The sequence below is a fragment of the Dendropsophus ebraccatus genome, chromosome 1, assembly GCF_027789765.1.
Source record: "Dendropsophus ebraccatus isolate aDenEbr1 chromosome 1, aDenEbr1.pat, whole genome shotgun sequence".
NCBI classification, from domain to species: Eukaryota; Metazoa; Chordata; class Amphibia; order Anura; family Hylidae; genus Dendropsophus; species Dendropsophus ebraccatus.
In genome coordinates this window covers 9,691,570-9,709,039 of record NC_091454.1, presented here as the reverse complement: position 1 = coordinate 9,709,039, position 17,470 = coordinate 9,691,570, and the positions used below count along the sequence as shown (strand labels likewise).

The following is a 17,470-nucleotide window of genomic DNA, read 5'->3' as shown; positions in this document are numbered from 1 at the left end:
CATCAATTATTTAACCATTTATTTTACCGTATACACCCAACCCCCGGAGGCGCGTGCGTTATATTCTAAGTAGGTCAAAATAATCCCATTAACATTATGATGATTGTGACGCACAAACACTCCAACAAGATTAAGTCTACACATAAATAATGCACAAAAAATAAATCCTGTTCAGCCATTGGGTGTTTTTTAGGATCCATCTGACCGGCCATGTTTCTCCACAGAGATCTGGATCCATCTGACCGGCCATGTTTCTCCACAGAGATCTGGATCCATCTGACCGGCCATGTTTCTCCACAGAGATCTGGATCCATCTGACCGGCCATGTTTCTCCACAGAGATCTGGATCCATCTGACTAGGCCAGATGAGCGAATTTGCAGTAAGTTTGGGTTCGCGAAACCGTGAACGCTCTGCATTTAGCTCCTGGTGGCTTAAATACATGGATGCAGCAGCTATTTATCTAAAGAGATAGGTAAAGAGATAGATAGATAAATAGATAGATAGATAGATAGATAGATAGATAGATAGATAGATAGATAGATAGGAGATAGATAGATAGATAGATAGATAGATAGATAGATAGGAGATAGATAGATAGATAGATAGATAGATAGATAGATAGATAGGAGATAGATAGGAGATAGATAGATAGGAGATAGATAGATAGATAGATAGATAGATAGATAGATAGATAGATAGATAGATAGGAGATAGATAGATAGATAGATAGATAGGAGATAGAAGATAGGAGATAGATAGATAGATAGATAGATAGATAGATAGATAGATAGATAGATAGATAGGAGATAGATAGATAGATAGATAGATAGATAGATAATAGATAGGAGATAGATAGATAGATAGATAGATAGATAGATAATAGATAGGAGATAGATAGATAGGAGATAGATAGGAGATAGATAGATAATAGATAGATAGGTAGGAGATAGATAGATAGATAGATAGATAGATAGATAGATAGGAGATAGATAGATAGATAGATAGATAGATAGATAGATAGATAGGAGATAGATAGATAGGAGATAGATAGATAGGAGATAGATAGATAGGAGATAGATAGGTAGGAGATAGATAGATAGATAGATAGATAGATAGATAGATAGGAGATAGATAGATAGGAGATAGATAGATAGATAGATAGATAGATAGATAGATAGGAGATAGATAGATAGGAGATAGATAGATAGATAGATAGATAGATAGATAGATAGATAGGAGATAGATAGATAGATAGATAGATAGATAGATAGATAGATAGATAGGAGATAGATAGATAGATAGATAGATAGGAGATAGATCGATAGATAGATAGATAGATAGATAGATAGAAGATAGATAGATAGATAGATAGATAGATAGATAGATAGGAGATAGATAGATAGATAGATAGATAGATAGATAGGAGATAGATAGATAGATAGATAGATAGATAGATAGATAGATAGATAGATGATAGATAAAAGATGATACAATCCCATTCCTTGTCTCCTAGTTACGTGACTGTCGCCCACCTCACCCTCTGCGCAGGGCCTGTCCTGATGCCAGACTGTGGGCACAAGAGCTGAGAGAGGATTAGTAGTTGTGTCTGTAAAATCATCTCCATCCATCTATTACTGACGGCTGACATGCTGGGGTCGTAGTTTCACAATCACTTCAGTTATAGCGCCCCCTGTAGGTAGAGTGAATGTTAACCTGATTCTGACCAACATATTTATCCTCCATTCACTTCCATTTGCTTCTACAGAAAGTCCGATAATCCGGGACCTGAAGCAAAGACAATGGATCATAGTGTAATCCAGGCCCTTAACTCTCTGATAATCCAGATTACATGAATTTTATTACCTCAGACCAGGTCATGTGACGCCGACACAATAACGAAACACGCGGCAACCGTGCAGGGGTTAAACCGTGAGGAGAATTGGCGACAACTGCTCCTCTATCTCAGGCACTTTGTGTTGTTGTCACCGACGCTGAGGGAATAGGCCGTTTGTATTAACCATTAACCCTCTGCTTCTCTCCCTTACCCAGCAGGGAAAGGGTTAAAACAACACACATTATTATTTTTTATTTATTTTTTTGGGAGGGGAATGTGAACAAAAAAAATGGATGATGAGTTGCCATGGTAACCCCCTCCTTGTCTTCCCTATAAATGATGCAGGAACAAGCTGGCTAGGCCTGAATACGGAAGCCTGCCAGGGGAGCGTGGCACAGGATTAACACCGTCGTGTCCACAGGGTGCCGGCACTATGACAGAATGACGACGTGTGCGCGACAATGAATTATTCAGCGTATGGCTGGCAGCGCCCTGCGGGGGGCGCTGGGATCTGGTGCACCAGGGATAGGGGAACCTGCAGCCCTCCAGCTGCATAGGAGGTAGATAAAGGGGGTAGTAGTATGATGATGGAGGGACAGGAGGATGAAGGGGGTAGTAGTATGGTGATGGAGGGGCAGGAGGATGAAGGGGGTAGTAGTATAGTGATGGAGGGGCAGGAGGATGAGAGGGGTAGTACTATGATGATGGAGGGACAGGAGGATGAAGGGGGTAGTAGTATGGTGATAAAGGGGCAGGAGGATGAAGGGGGTAGTAGTATGGTGATGGAGGGGCAGGAGGATGAAGGGGGTAGAAGTATGATGATATGGGGTGCAGCTGCATCAAATGGGCAATGGTAATATACTGAGAACTTGACACTGGGGTGTGTAATTTACTGGGGACCTAATACTGGGGTGTGTAATTTACTGGGGACCTGATACTGGGGTGTGTAATATACTGGGGACCTGATACTGGGGTTTGTAATATACTGAGGAACCGATACTGAAGTGTATAATATACTGGGGACCTGATACTGGGGTGTGTAATATACTGGGAACCTTACACTTGGATGTGTAATATACTGAGGACCTGACACTGGGATGTGTAATATGTTGGGCACCTGGAACTGGGGTGTGTAATATACTGGGGACCTGACACTGGGCTGTGTAATATACTAGGAACCTGACATGGGGTGTGTAATATACTGGGGACCTGACACTGAGGTGTGTAAAATACTGGGGACCTGACACTGGGGTGTGTAATATACTGGGGACCTGACACTGGGGTATGTAATATACTGGGGACCTTATACTGGAGTGTGTAATATACTAGGAACCTGACACTGGGCTGTGTAATATACTGGGGACCTGACACTGGGGTGTGTAATATACTGGGAACCTGACACAGAGGTGTGTAATATACTGGGGACCTGACACTGGGGTGTGTAATATACTGGGGACCTGACACTGGGGTGTGTAATATACTGGGGACCTGACACTGGGGTGTGTAATATACTGGGAACCTGACACTGGGGTGTGTAATATACTGGGGACCTGATACTGGGGTGTGTAATATACTAGGGACCTGACACTGGGGTGTGTAATATACTGGGGACCTAACACTGGGGTGTGTAATATACTGGGAACCTGACACTGGGGTGTGTATATACTGGGGACCTGATACTGGGGTGTATAATATACTGGGGACCTGATACTGGGATGTGTATTGTTCCTTTTGTGTTGTGCTGACTGTAATTCACACTGGAAAATTCTGGGGAAGGGGGGAGGGAACACTGGTGAGAAGCGGGCGGGCACGGATGCGCCTTCATCAGAACTCAGTGGCGCTAGAGGTCATCCGGCCGGTACTGAAGTTCTGGCCGGGATGATCTTTTCAGAGACTGGCCGTTCCGTGCTCTTAGACTCTAGTTAACTTAAGTGAATTTATTTGCCATTTGATATTTGCCATTATATGATGGTATTATTTCAGCACTACATGGCGGTATTATTTCAGGACTATGTTCTGGCATTATTTCTATATTGTTTTGTGGTATTATTTGGATGCTGCTTGATGATATTATTTGAGCACTGTATGGGGGTATTATTTCAGCACTGTATGGTGGTGTTATTTCAGCACTGTATGGTGGTGGTATTTTAGTACTGTATAGCAGGATTATTTCAGCACTGGATGGCAGTATTATTTGTATGGTGATATTATTTCAGTACTGTATGGCATTATTATGTTAGAACTATATGGCTGTATTATTTCAGCTCTGTGTGTTGGTATTATTTCAGCACTGTATGGTAGTGATATTTCAGTACTTTATGTTGGTATTAATTTAGCACTGTATGGTGGTATTTCAGTACTGTATGTTTTTATTATTTCAGTACTGTATGGTGGTATTATTTCAGTTCTGTATATTGGTATTATTTCAGCTCTGTGTGGTGGTATTATTTCAGCACTGTATGGTAATAATATTTCGGTACTGTATAGTAATAATATTTCGGTACTGTATGGTGGTATTATTTCAGCACTGTATGGTGGTATTATTTCAGCACTGTATGTTGATATTATTTCAGCACTGTATGGTAATAATATTTCGGTACTGTATGGTGGTATTATTGCAGCACTGTATGGTAATAATATTCCAGCACTCTATGGTGGTATTATTTCAGTACTGTGTGTTGGTATTATTTCAGTACTGTGTGTTGGTATTATTTCAGTACTCTATGGTGGTATTATTTCAGCACTGTATGTTGGTATTATTTCAGCACTGTATGGTAGTAATATTTCACCACTCTATGGTGGTATTATTTCAGCACTGTATGGTGGTATTATTTCAGCACTGTATGTTGTTATTATTTCAGCACTGTATGGTGGTATTATTGCAGCACTGTATGGTAGTAATATTTCAGCACTTTATGGTTATAATATTTCAGCACTCTATGGTGGTATTATTTTAGCACTGTATGTTGGTATTATTTCAGCACTGTATGGTAATAATATTTCAGTACTGTATGGTAATAATATTTCGGTACTGTATGGTGGTATTATTTCAGCACTGTATGTTGATATTATTTCAGCGCTGTATGGTGGTATTATTTCAGCACTGTATGGTGGTATAATTTCAGCACTGTATGGTAGTAATATTTCTGCACTGTATGGTAGTAATATTTCAGCACTGTATGGTAGTAATATTTCAGCACTGTATGGTGGTATTATTTCAGCACTGTATGGTAGTAATATTTGAGCACTGTATGGTAGTAATATTTCAGCACTGTATGGTGGTAGTATTTCAGCACTGTATGGTAGTAATATTTTAGCACTGTATGGTAGTAATATTTCAGCACTGTATGGTGGTATTATTTCAGCACTGTATGGTAGTAATATTTCAGCACTGTATGGTGGTATTATTTCAGCACTGTATGGTAGTAATATTTCAGCACTGTATGGTGGTATTATTTCAGCACTGTATGGTAGTAATATTTCAGTACTGTGTGGTGGTATTATTTAAGCACTGTATAGTGGTATTATTTCAGCACTGTATGGTAGTAATATTTCAGCACTGTATGGTGGTGCTATTTCAGCACTGTATGGTAGTATTATTTCAGCACTCTATAGTATTAATATTTCAGCACTGTATGGTAGTATTATTTCAGCACTCCATAGTATTAATATTTCAGCACTGTATGGTAGTAATATTTGAGCACTGTATGGTAGTAATATTTCAGCACTGTATGGTAATAATATTTCGGTACTGTATGGTGGTATTATTTCAGCACTGTATGTTGATATTATTTCAGCGCTGTATGGTGGTATTATTTCAGCACTGTATGGTGGTATAATTTCAGCACTGTATGGTAGTAATATTTCTGCACTGTATGGTAGTAATATTTCAGCACTGTATGGTAGTAATATTTCAGCACTGTATGGTGGTATTATTTCAGCACTGTATGGTAGTAATATTTGAGCACTGTATGGTGGTAGTATTTCAGCACTGTATGGTGGTATTATTTCAGCACTGTATGGTGGTATAATTTCAGCACTGTATGGTAGTAATATTTCTGCACTGTATGGTAGTAATATTTCAGCACTGTATGGTAGTAATATTTCAGCACTGTATGGTGGTATTATTTCAGCACTGTATGGTAGTAATATTTCAGCACTGTATGGTGGTAGTATTTCAGCACTGTATGGTAGTAATATTTTAGCACTGTATGGTAGTAATATTTCAGCACTGTATGGTGGTATTATTTCAGCACTGTATGGTAGTAATATTTCAGCACTGTATGGTGGTATTATTTCAGCACTGTATGGTAGTAATATTTCAGCACTGTATGGTGGTATTATTTCAGCACTGTATGGTAGTAATATTTCAGTACTGTGTGGTGGTATTATTTAAGCACTGTATAGTGGTATTATTTCAGCACTGTATGGTAGTAATATTTCAGCACTGTATGGTGGTGCTATTTCAGCACTGTATGGTAGTATTATTTCAGCACTCTATAGTATTAATATTTCAGCACTGTATGGTAGTATTATTTCAGCACTCCATAGTATTAATATTTCAGCACTGTATGGTAGTAATATTTGAGCACTGTATGGTAGTAATATTTCAGCACTGTATGGTGGTAGTATTTCAGCACTGTATGGTAGTAATATTTTAGCACTGTATGGTAGTAATATTTCAGCACTGTATGGTGGTATTATTTAGGCACTGTATGGTAGTAATATTTCAGCACTGTATGGTAGTAATATTTCAGCACTGTATGGTAGTAATATTTCAGTACTGTGTGGTGGTATTATTTAAGCACTGTATAGTGGTATTATTTCAGCACTGTATGGTAGTAATATTTCAGCACTGTATGGTGGTGCTATTTCAGCACTGTATGGTAGTATTATTTTAGCACTCTATAGTATTAATATTTCAGCACTGTATGGTAGTATTATTTCAGCACTCTATAGTATTAATATTTCAGCACTGTATGGTAGTATTATTTCAGCACTCCATAGTATTAATATTTCAGCACTGTATGGTAGTAATATTTCAGCACTGTATGTTGCTATTATTTCAGCACTGTATGGTAGTAATATTTCAGCACTGTATGGTAGTAATATTTCAGCACTGTATGTTGCTATTATTTCAGCACTGTATGGTAGTAATATTTTAGCACTGTATGGTAGTAATATTTCAGCACTGTGTTAGGCATTTACTTATCGATAGTATAACACTACTATACACTATACTATTTCTTGGAGGCAGTAATGGATTATAATAGGGGCGTTTCGGGCGGCAGCCCGGGGCCCTGAGCTCCTGGGGGGCCCATGACCACCCAAAAAGACTTATACTTTCAATGGTGTACTGTCTCCTGGCTACACTTCCGCAATGATTTGCAAAAAATCACAGTTTTTTTATGGCAATTTTGCACAAATCAGGACATCATGATATTATCTGTCCTGTAGTATGAACGCCAGGCTAGTGCTGCCATAGTTAGAGTGGGGTGGGGGGCCCAGGCTTGGTGAACAGCCCGGGGCCTATGGTAAAGTTTATCCGCCTCTGCTTGGAGGTCACACTATATGGCGGTGTAGTGTGTTGTATATAGGATGACAGCACACCATATGGAGGGTAAAACACTGATCAATGACTCGCGGGCTGATCGCTCATATACTTAATGACAGACCCTCAGCTGCATAAACGCACTGTGTGACCGCAGCCTTAGGGAACGCGCCTCCCTTCGATGTCACCCACACTGTCCCTGAATGTACACACCTCCATTTCCATGACTACCGTCCCTTTAAGTGAAGGAGTAAATGACTCTAGCGTAATATAAAAGGCCCCTATAATTACGCATACAATACCGCCATCCTCCCCAGGAGTAGTCATTAGCCCCCCACCCTTCCCCTTTGAATGAACCAGGTTGCCCTGAATGTGCTCGGTGCTGCGCTGACAGCTGATCCAGCCCGTCCACCAGTTGTTTCACTAAATTATGTATCCAGTCCTGGTGGTTGGAGGGAGCAGCAGGGAAGGGATGGGACTCCATGGCAGCCGCAGCCAATGGCAGGAGGCCGGGGCTGGGAGAGGCTGCTGTGATGTGATGATGCAGGGGATGAGGATGCACTGTGGCAGCAGGAAGGGAGCCGACACTGTCTGAGGCATCCATACTCCAGGTAAGATGGGGGGCCCTGGACCCCTACACTGCTGCCAGGAAGAGGGGCCACTGGGTCTGGGCAATGGGCAGGACCCCCTCAGACTCATATATCCTAGGCTGGGGTCTACAGACAGGAGGAAACACACTGCATGGTGTGTTAGGTGTAGCAGAGTCGGTGCTGCGTGAACACTATTGTTGTAGAGTAGCAGAGCTGTTTACATAGGAAACCAACAGGACATCACTCCACATGTGGCCATGATGCTGAGGGGGCAGATACAGACACTGAGGGGGCAGATACAGATACTAAGGGGGCAGATACAGATACAGGACATCACTCCGCATGTGGCCATGATGCTGAGGGGGCAGATACAGATACTGAGGGGGCAGATACAGATACTAAGGGGGCAGTTACAGATACAGGACATCACTCCGCATGTGGCCATGATGCTGAGGGGGCAGATACAGAAACTGAGGGGGCAGATGCAGATACTAAGGGGGCAGATACAGATACAGGACATCACTCCGCATGTGGCCATGATGCTGAGGGGGCAGATACAGGACATCACTCCGCATGTGGCCATGATGCTGAGGGGGAAGATACAGGACATCACTCCACATGTGGCCATGATGCTGGGGGGGCAGATACAGACACTGAGGGGGCAGATACAGATACTAAGGGGGCAGATACAGATACAGGACATCACTCCGCATGTGGCCATGAGGCTGAGGGGGCAGATACAGAAACTGAGGGGGCAGATGCAGATACTAAGGGGGCAGATACAGATACAGGACATCACTCCACATGTGGCCATGATGCTGGGGGGGGGCAGATACAGATACTGAGGGGGCAGATACAGATACAGGACATCACGCCGCATGTGGCCATGATGCTGAGGGGGCAGATACAGGACATCACTCCGCATGTGGCCATGATGCTGAGGGGGCAGATACAGGACATCACTCCGCATGTGGACATGATGCTGAGGGGGGAGATACAAATACAGGACATCACTCCGCATGTGGCCATGATGCTGGGGGGGGGGGGGCAGATACAGGACATCACTCCACATGTGGCCATGATGCTGGGGGGGGGGGCAGATACAGGACATCACTCCACATGTGGCCATGATGCTGAGGGGGCAGATACAGATACTGAGGGGGCAGATACAGGTCATCACTCTGCATGTGTCCATGATGCTGAGGGGACAGATACAAGACATCACTCTGCATGTGTCCATGATGCTGAGGGGACAGATACAAGACATCACTCCGCATGTGGCCATGATGCTGAGGGGACAGATACAGATACAGGACATCACTCCACATGTGGCCATGATGCTGAGGGGGCAGATACTGAGGGGGCAGATACAGGACATCACTCCACCTGTGGCCATAATGCTGAGGGGGTAGATACAGGTACAGGACATCACTCCACATGTGACCATGATGCTGGGGGGGGGAGATACTTATTGTAACTTGTGGAACGTGACAAACTCAGCTCTGCTACATCTATAGATTGTGAAAAAGCTCTGGAGTAAGGTATAGAAATGTGTATGATGTACATGTTAGCTCTGCTACATCTATATCCGATGCTAATAACTTACCCAGTAATGTGTCCTGCGGTATATATATATATATATCTACAGTATATAGTGAGCTTGTTGTATAGCATGGGATTAAATGTAAACATATCGCAACCTATCCAGGATTAGAAAAACGCAACTCTAATAGGGTCGAGTTGTAATGTGTGGCGCTGTTGTTGGAAAAAGCTGCTGTTTTTTATATTATTGTTGTTTTGTTTTTAATCCTAATATATTTCTAATAATAAAACAGCTCCAGAGTTGAATAACAAGTTCAGCTCTGCTACCTCTATACGGTTACTTGCCGGTATGTTACGTCTTCATGTATATAGGGATGCTTGTATATTTGTCTCCTCCCACTGTGGGGAGACACTGACCAATCACAAGCCAGGACTCCAAGTGTCAGATATAAAGGAGTGACTGAAGCCACAGGTTGGAGCAACGTCCATACACTGCCTATACTCAGTGATAGGAAGGGTTAATATCACCCAGAATCCTCTGCTTCAGGGTCTCATCTATAATAAAAAGAGTCTTCATGTAGGATTTAGGAGAGATCAATATCCGAGACTGATACAACACATCCAGTTATACTGCAACATCTACTGCCAGACTGACATACTGGTATACATGGTGGTAATAAAGTATACCACTCTGATGTTATATTCCTATACACAGGGGGTGGTATTATAGCAGTTATATTCCTGTATATAGGAGCAGTGTTATAGTAGTTATATTCCTGTATATAGGAGCAGTATTATAGTAGTTATATTCCTGTATATAGGAGCAGTATTATAGTAGTTATATTCCTGTATATAGGGGGCAGTATTATAGTAGTTATATTCCTGTATATAGAAGTATTATAGCAGTTATATTCCTGTATATAGGAGCAGTGTTATAGTAGTTATATTCCTGTATATAGGAGCAGTATTATAGTAGTTATATTCCTGTATATAGGAGTAGTATTATAGTAGTTATATTCCTGTATATAGGGGGCAGTATTATAGTAGTTATATTCCTGTATATAGGAGCAGTATTATAGTAGTTATATTCTTGTATATAGGAGCAGTATTATAGTAGTTATATTCCTGTATATAGGAGCAGTATTATAGCAGTTATATTCCTGTATATAGGAGCAGTATTATAGTAGTTATATTCCTGTATATAGGGGGCAGTATTATAGTAGTTATATCCTGTATATAGGGAGCAGTGTTATAGTAGTTATATTCCTGTATATAGGAGCAGTATTATAGTAGTTATATTCCTGTATATAGGAGCAGTATTATAGTAGTTATATTCCTGTATATAGGGGGCAGTATTATAGTAGCTATATTCCTGTATATAGGAGCAGTATTATAGTAGTTATATTCCTGTATATAGGAGCAGTATTATAGTAGTTATATTCCTGTATATAGGAGCAGTATTATAGTAGTTATATTCCTGTATATAGGGGCAGTATTATAGTAGTTATATTTCTGTATATAGGAGCAGTAGTTATATTCCTGTATATAGGGGCAGTATTATAGTAGTTATATTCCTGTATATAGGAGCAGTATTATAGTAGTTATATTCCTGTATATAGGGGCAGTATTATAGTAGTTATATTCTTGTATATAGGAGCAGTATTATAGTAGTTATATTCCTGTATATAGGGGGCAGTATTATAGTAGTTATATTCCTGTATATAGGGGCAGTATTATAGTAGTTATATTTCTGTATATAGGAGCAGTAGTTATATTCCTGTATATAGGGGCAGTATTATAGTAGTTATGAACTGGAGAGAGTGGAACGGCTGCACATTCCATCTATGGCTGATACTAATGCCGCTAGGCCTATATTAAAAATCAACACCAGAGTGTCTGTATATGAATTGATCAAGCCATATTGCCCCATGTACCACCGCGCAGGTCCTCTGGTCCACACGGGTCCCTACGCTAACTCCACACCGTGTCGGTCAGCGACCGCCAACCCCGCAAAGCGTGCACGTGCAGGGTAGGGAGGCCATGGAACGGCCCTGCAACCCCAATGTCACAGGACCAGACCCAAAAAGCCCCACCAAAACCCAGCCAGCACCACCGGCGGGGAAGGATGACCGCAATTAGCAGGAGACACCTGAGTGCATATGGTTTTAATCCCTCCTGTTTTTTTTCCCATTCTGTCTGCTGCAGCTATGGTGAGCGCAATACCTCATCCAGACTTGTGCTGTTTGGGGGCGACCTTTTCCGCCGGCGGTGCTGGCCGGGTTCTGGTGTGGTGTTTTTGGGTCTGGTCCTGTGGCATGGGGGTCGCAGTGCCGTCCCATGGCCCCCGTTCCCCGGCTGTGCGTGCCTGCGGGGTTGGTGGCCACTGACTGGCACGGTGTGGACTTAGTGTAGGGACCCATGTGTATCAGATACCTGCACGAGGTACATGGGGCAGTATGGCTTGATCAATTCATACACAAAATTCTGATGTGTTTTTTGTTTAGCCTAGCGGCACTAGTATCAGCCATAGGTGTGAGGTGCAGCACTCTGTTTCTTCCCTGAACCGAATTATAGTAGTTATATTCCTGTATATAGGGGGCAGTATTATATTATTTATATTCCTGTATATAGGAGCAGTATTATAGTAGTTATATTCCTGTATATAGGGGGCAGTATTATAGTACTTATATTCCTGTATATAGGGGGCAGTATTATAGTAGTCATATTCCTGTATATAGGAGCAGTATTATAGTAGTTATATTCCTGTATATAGGGGGCAGTAGTATAGTAGTTATATTCCTGTATATAGGAGGTAGTGTTGTAGCTATTACCAGATAGACTCCTTTGTCCTGTACTGATACTTTTGGCAGTATCTTATCTCTCTTGAGAACATACAGATCAGGTGTTCATTCTCTCTGATTCTTGGATTAATAGTTAACGTCGGAGCTAGGACTGTATGGCACTACAGATGGACGCTTCCTTCTTCTTAACCTTCATATTCTCCACTTATAACCGTTACCGTTTTCCTGTTGCCGATGAAGTCCCAGGGAGGACGAGAGTTTGTCTGGCAGCTGACAGTATAAGATATTTATAAAGCTATTTAGCTAATGAAAACTTGTATTGATCCTTACAGTCACAGTCTTTACTTACTGAGACCTCAGCAACTTATTTTAAGAAAGAGCCTGGAGCGTGCGGCTGCCGGAGACAAGGCCGAGATAGTCTGCTGCCTTCTCTCATCCCATTCCACCAGGAGGGGAGGGGGCGAGACCATCAGGAAACTCATCGAATTAGAACTTAGAAAAAAATCTAATTAATAATGCAGATTGTGATGGGGACTGTGGTGGCGGAACTAATGCCAAGATGTATGTTCCGCTATATGCAAGGGCCAATCCAGTCTGAGATCTAGAGGTTTCTATGGACATGTTGCCTAACAATCACTGTGTTTCCAGTAGGGTTGTCAGGCATGAAGTCCATACCAAATAGTCTGTCAGTTCACAGAGGTCAGCGGATCAAGACAAAATTTGGACAGTCTCCAGAAATTCCTTTACTCCAGAGTAAAAAAAAAAATTTAAATCGACTAGTGTCAGAAAGTTATATAGATTTGTAATTTACTTATATTTAAAAATATCCAGTCGCCCAGTACTTATCAGCTGCTGTATGTCCTGCAGGAAGTGGTGTATTCTTTCCAGTCTGACACAGTGCTCTCTGCTGCCACCTCTGTCCATGTCAGGAACTGTCCAGAGAAGCAGCAAATCCCCATAGAAAACCTCTCCTGCTCTGGACAGTTCCTGACATGGACAGAGATGGCAGCAGAGAGCACTGGAAAAAATACACCACTTCATGCAGGACATACAGCTGCTGATAAGTACTGGAAGACTTGATATTTTTGTAATATAAGTAATTTACAAATCTATATAATTTTCAAGTAGATTTTTTCTTCTTCTCCCGAATATCCCATTAAAACTCCAGGATTGGGGGAGATTGCAGATAAATTAGGGTGATTATATACATATATATATATATATATATATATATATATACACACACACACACTGGTACAGACCATCTATGCCACCAGTATAAATAATCTATATGTCATGCTTGGAACATAGCAAAGATGTTGTCTTTATGGGTGACATTACTGACATATATTCTGGTCAGTAGGAAAATTAGGAACAGCGATGGGCTCCACGCCGACCCCCTCATCACCACTCATACAGTACATCCTTTCATTAATAGTTAAAGGGGTACTCCAGGCGGGGGTTATTTTTAGGGTATGGCCGGGGAAGGGGTGGAAATAGAGGCCGCTGGTCACTTACCTCCCCGGTTCCAGAACCGGGTCCCGTATTGAGCCGCCGCATTCTCTTGTCTGGCCACCGCTTTCTGGTCTGAGCTGCGGCTCTAGACGTGACGTCTCAACCATTCAGCAGTCATAGTGGAGTCCCGCCTCGGCCGCTGAATGGCTGAGCTGCCTTGAGACGTCACATTTCAAGCCGCAGCTCAGACCAGGAAGCTGCGGCCAGACGTGAGAACGGGGCGGCGCGATCCGGGACCCAGGGCTGGAACCAGGGAGGTAAGTGACTGGTGGCCTCTATATCCACCCCTTCCCCGGCCATACCCTAAAAATAACCCCTGCCCGGAGTACCCCTTTAAACTACTTTCTATTTAAAGTGGGTTTGAAAAAGCACACCTACTTGTAAAAACAGCACCACCTCTGTCCTCAGGTTCTGTTTGCTATTACAACTCTGCTCCATTCAATTCAACTGAAAAAAAAACTCACATAACCCGAGGACAAGAGCAGCACTGTTTCTGGAGGAAAGCGGCCATGTCTTTTTTTAAGTCTGGATAACCCCTTTAAGTCTTTTAGTTCACATCTGAGCCCCTGTATGTCACGGCATTGATGCGATTGAGTATACAATCGCTCTCCAAGATTTAGAATAACAAGCGGAGAGAAACAAGTTAAGCTCCAAGACTGAACTAGGGCGACGTTGACATGACTATCTGTGCGAACATATGGCGTGAAAATGGAAAATTATCAGAGGCGAGAGTGTTATTATTTTTTTTATGTAAAATGTGTCGGCTTAGTAATATAAGGACTGTAAGTGCCCTACGCAGCGTGGCGGGTCTCTGTGTCTGGATTTTGGGTAAGCAGTTGTAGAGGAATTGTCATATTTAAAGGAATACTACAAACTAATCAAAGAGAAGCGGAATCTGCCAGGGGCCACAGGCTCTTTCTTCCCATCATCCTGTTCGTTTCGCCACATTTGTCCTTGTTGAATCATTCTAATAGTATTAGTTGCCTATAGATTACATTGTCTTCTGTTTACAAATCTAGAATTAGAAACAGGCAACCAAGCTGACCCATTGGAGAAGAGAAAGACCACTGATCCATCTAGTCCGCCCTTATACTTATCCTAACCTAGGATAGATATAGGTATATCCCAGCAGGTTTGCAGCTGTATATCTACCAAACACATCTGCTGGAAGTTTGTTCCAAGTGTCTACTACTCATGTTGCCCCTGTTATTTCCCCCAATAACCTCAGATTGAGTCCCCTTGTGTTCAGTATCTTCCCTACTGAACTTAAGTAAGCTCTTTAAGAAGATAAAAGGGGTGTTCCAGGATTAGAAACAACAGACACTTTCTTGCAAAAACAGCACCACCCCCAGGCTGTGTGTGGTATTACACTTAAGCTCCATTCACTTCAATAGAACTGAGCTGCAAAATCCATGCCCCAAACTGAAGACAAGGGTGGTGCTGCTTTTTTTTTCAAGCCTAGATATTGACTTTAATGGTTTTGAAGTGGTGTATTCATTCTGACACAGTGCTCTCTGCTGCCACCTCTGTCCAGAGTAGGAGAAGTTTTCTATAGGGATTTGCTGCTGCTCTGGACCGTTCCTGACATGGACAGAGGTGGCAGCAGAGAGCACTGTGTCACACTGGAGAGAATCCACTACTTCCTGCAGGACATACAGCAGCTGATAAGTACTGGAAGACTGGCGATTTTTAAATAGAAGAAAATTGCAAGTCTATATAATTTATTGACACCAGTCGATTTAAAATATTTTTTGCCGGAGTTCCCCTTTAAGTTTTTCTTAACTCTTTTAACAGCTAACCCTACAGATGAGTTGGCTTTGCCTTCTATAGTTTAATACTTGGCATGAAATGTGCTGTGTAATGCCCGCGACTCGACACATCTCCACTAATTCTGTCCGCGTCCTTTAATAACATTGCCGTCCCCTGACTAGGACATAGTATGGAAGTTCTGATCAGCAAACCCCAATCATCAGCAATGGAAAACAGAAAAAAGATTACTGCACCCGCTCAATGTCAATCTGCAGCTGTAAAGGTCGTCAATATTGTCGTGGCAAAAACAAAAACCCGCACAGCATTTGTTATACTGCCATATCAGTTTTTCAAGTGACCTCATCACGATTAAATAAGCCGTGTCATTTTGGCTCCGGTTCATAAAATAAATGCGGAGCTCGCTGCCAAGAAAAGTCGTGTTGGCAGAACATTGGAAACGAAAGTGGCAAACAGCTTAAACAGAGAGGACTGTGCTGCATAAATACATAAATGTAGGTGTCTGAGGGAATCAGGATTAGTATTACTTATATAGGATGGAGGCCTTCTGGACTTACCGCAACAGTGATGGAGTTTATATAGGATTCCTGTATTTAGGGGGCAGTATTATAGTAGTTATATTTCTGTATATAGGAGCAGTATTATAGTAGTTATATCCCTGTATATAGGAGCAGTATTATAGTAGTTATATTCCTGTGTATAGGAGCAGTATTATAGTAGTATATTCCTGTATATAGGAGCAGTATTATAGTAGTTATATTCCTGTATATAGGGGGCAGTATTATAGTAGTTATATTCCTGTATATAGGAGAAGTATTATAGTAGTTATATCCCTGTATATAGGAGCAGTATTATAGTAGTTATATTCCTGTATATAGGAGCAGTATTATAGTAGTTATATTCCTGTATATAGGAGCAGTATTATAGTAGTATATTCCTGTATATAGGAGCAGTATTATAGTAGTTATATTCCTGTATATAGGGGGCAGTATTATAGTAGTTATATTCCTGTATATAGGAGAAGTATTATAGTAGTTATATCCCTGTATATAGGAGCAGTATTATAGTAGTTATATTCCTGTATATAGGAGCAGTATTATAGTAGTTATATTCCTGTATATAGGAGCAGTATTATAGTAGTATATTCCTGTATATAGGAGCAGTATTATAGTAGTTATATTCCTGTATATAGGGGGCAGTATTATAGTAGTTATATTCCTGTATATAGGAGCAGTATTATAGTAGTTATATTTCTGTATATAGGGAGCAGTATTATAGTAGTTATATTCTTGTATATAGGAGCAGTATTATAGTAGTTATATTCCTGTATATAGGGAGCAGTATTATAGTAGTTATATTCTTGTATATAGGATCAGTATTATAGTAGTTATATTCTTGTATATAGGGGAAGTATTATAGTAGTTATATTTCTGTATATAGGAGCAGTATTATAGTAGTTATATTCCTGTATATAGGAGCAGTATTATAGTAGTTATATTCCTGTATATAGGAGCAGTATTATAGTAGTTATATTTCTGTATATAGGAGCAGTATTATAGTAGTTATATTTCTGTATATAGAAGCAGTATTATAGTAGTTATATTTCTGTATATAGGAGGCAGTATTATAGTAGTTATATCCCTATATATAGGAGCAGTATTATAGTAGTTATATTCCTGTATATAGGGGCAGTATTATAGTAGTTATATTCTTGTATATAGGGGCAGTATTATAGTAGTTATATTCCTGTATATAGGAGCAGTATTATAGTAGTTATATTCCTGTATATAGGGAGCAGTATTATAGTAGTTATGCGGTTCAGGGAAGAAACAGAGTGCTGCACCTCACACCTATGGCTGATACTAGTGC

General features: G+C 41.1%; 1 protein-coding gene across 3 annotated transcripts in view; it reads left to right on the top strand.

The window, feature by feature from the left end:
• The first annotated feature begins 268 nt into the window (after positions 1 to 268).
• SYN3 (synapsin III) overlaps positions 269 to 17,470 on the top strand; it is a 174,245-nt gene continuing 157,043 nt past the window's right edge. Inside the window, exon 1 of one of the 3 annotated variants that reach the window (XM_069966574.1) lies at positions 269 to 380. The gene's annotated coding sequence lies outside the window, so the exon portion shown is untranslated. Of the gene's footprint in view, positions 381 to 2,199; positions 2,396 to 7,935; positions 7,998 to 17,470 lie in introns of those variants that run through there. The other 2 variants (XM_069966553.1, XM_069966563.1) reach the window with 2 other exon arrangements.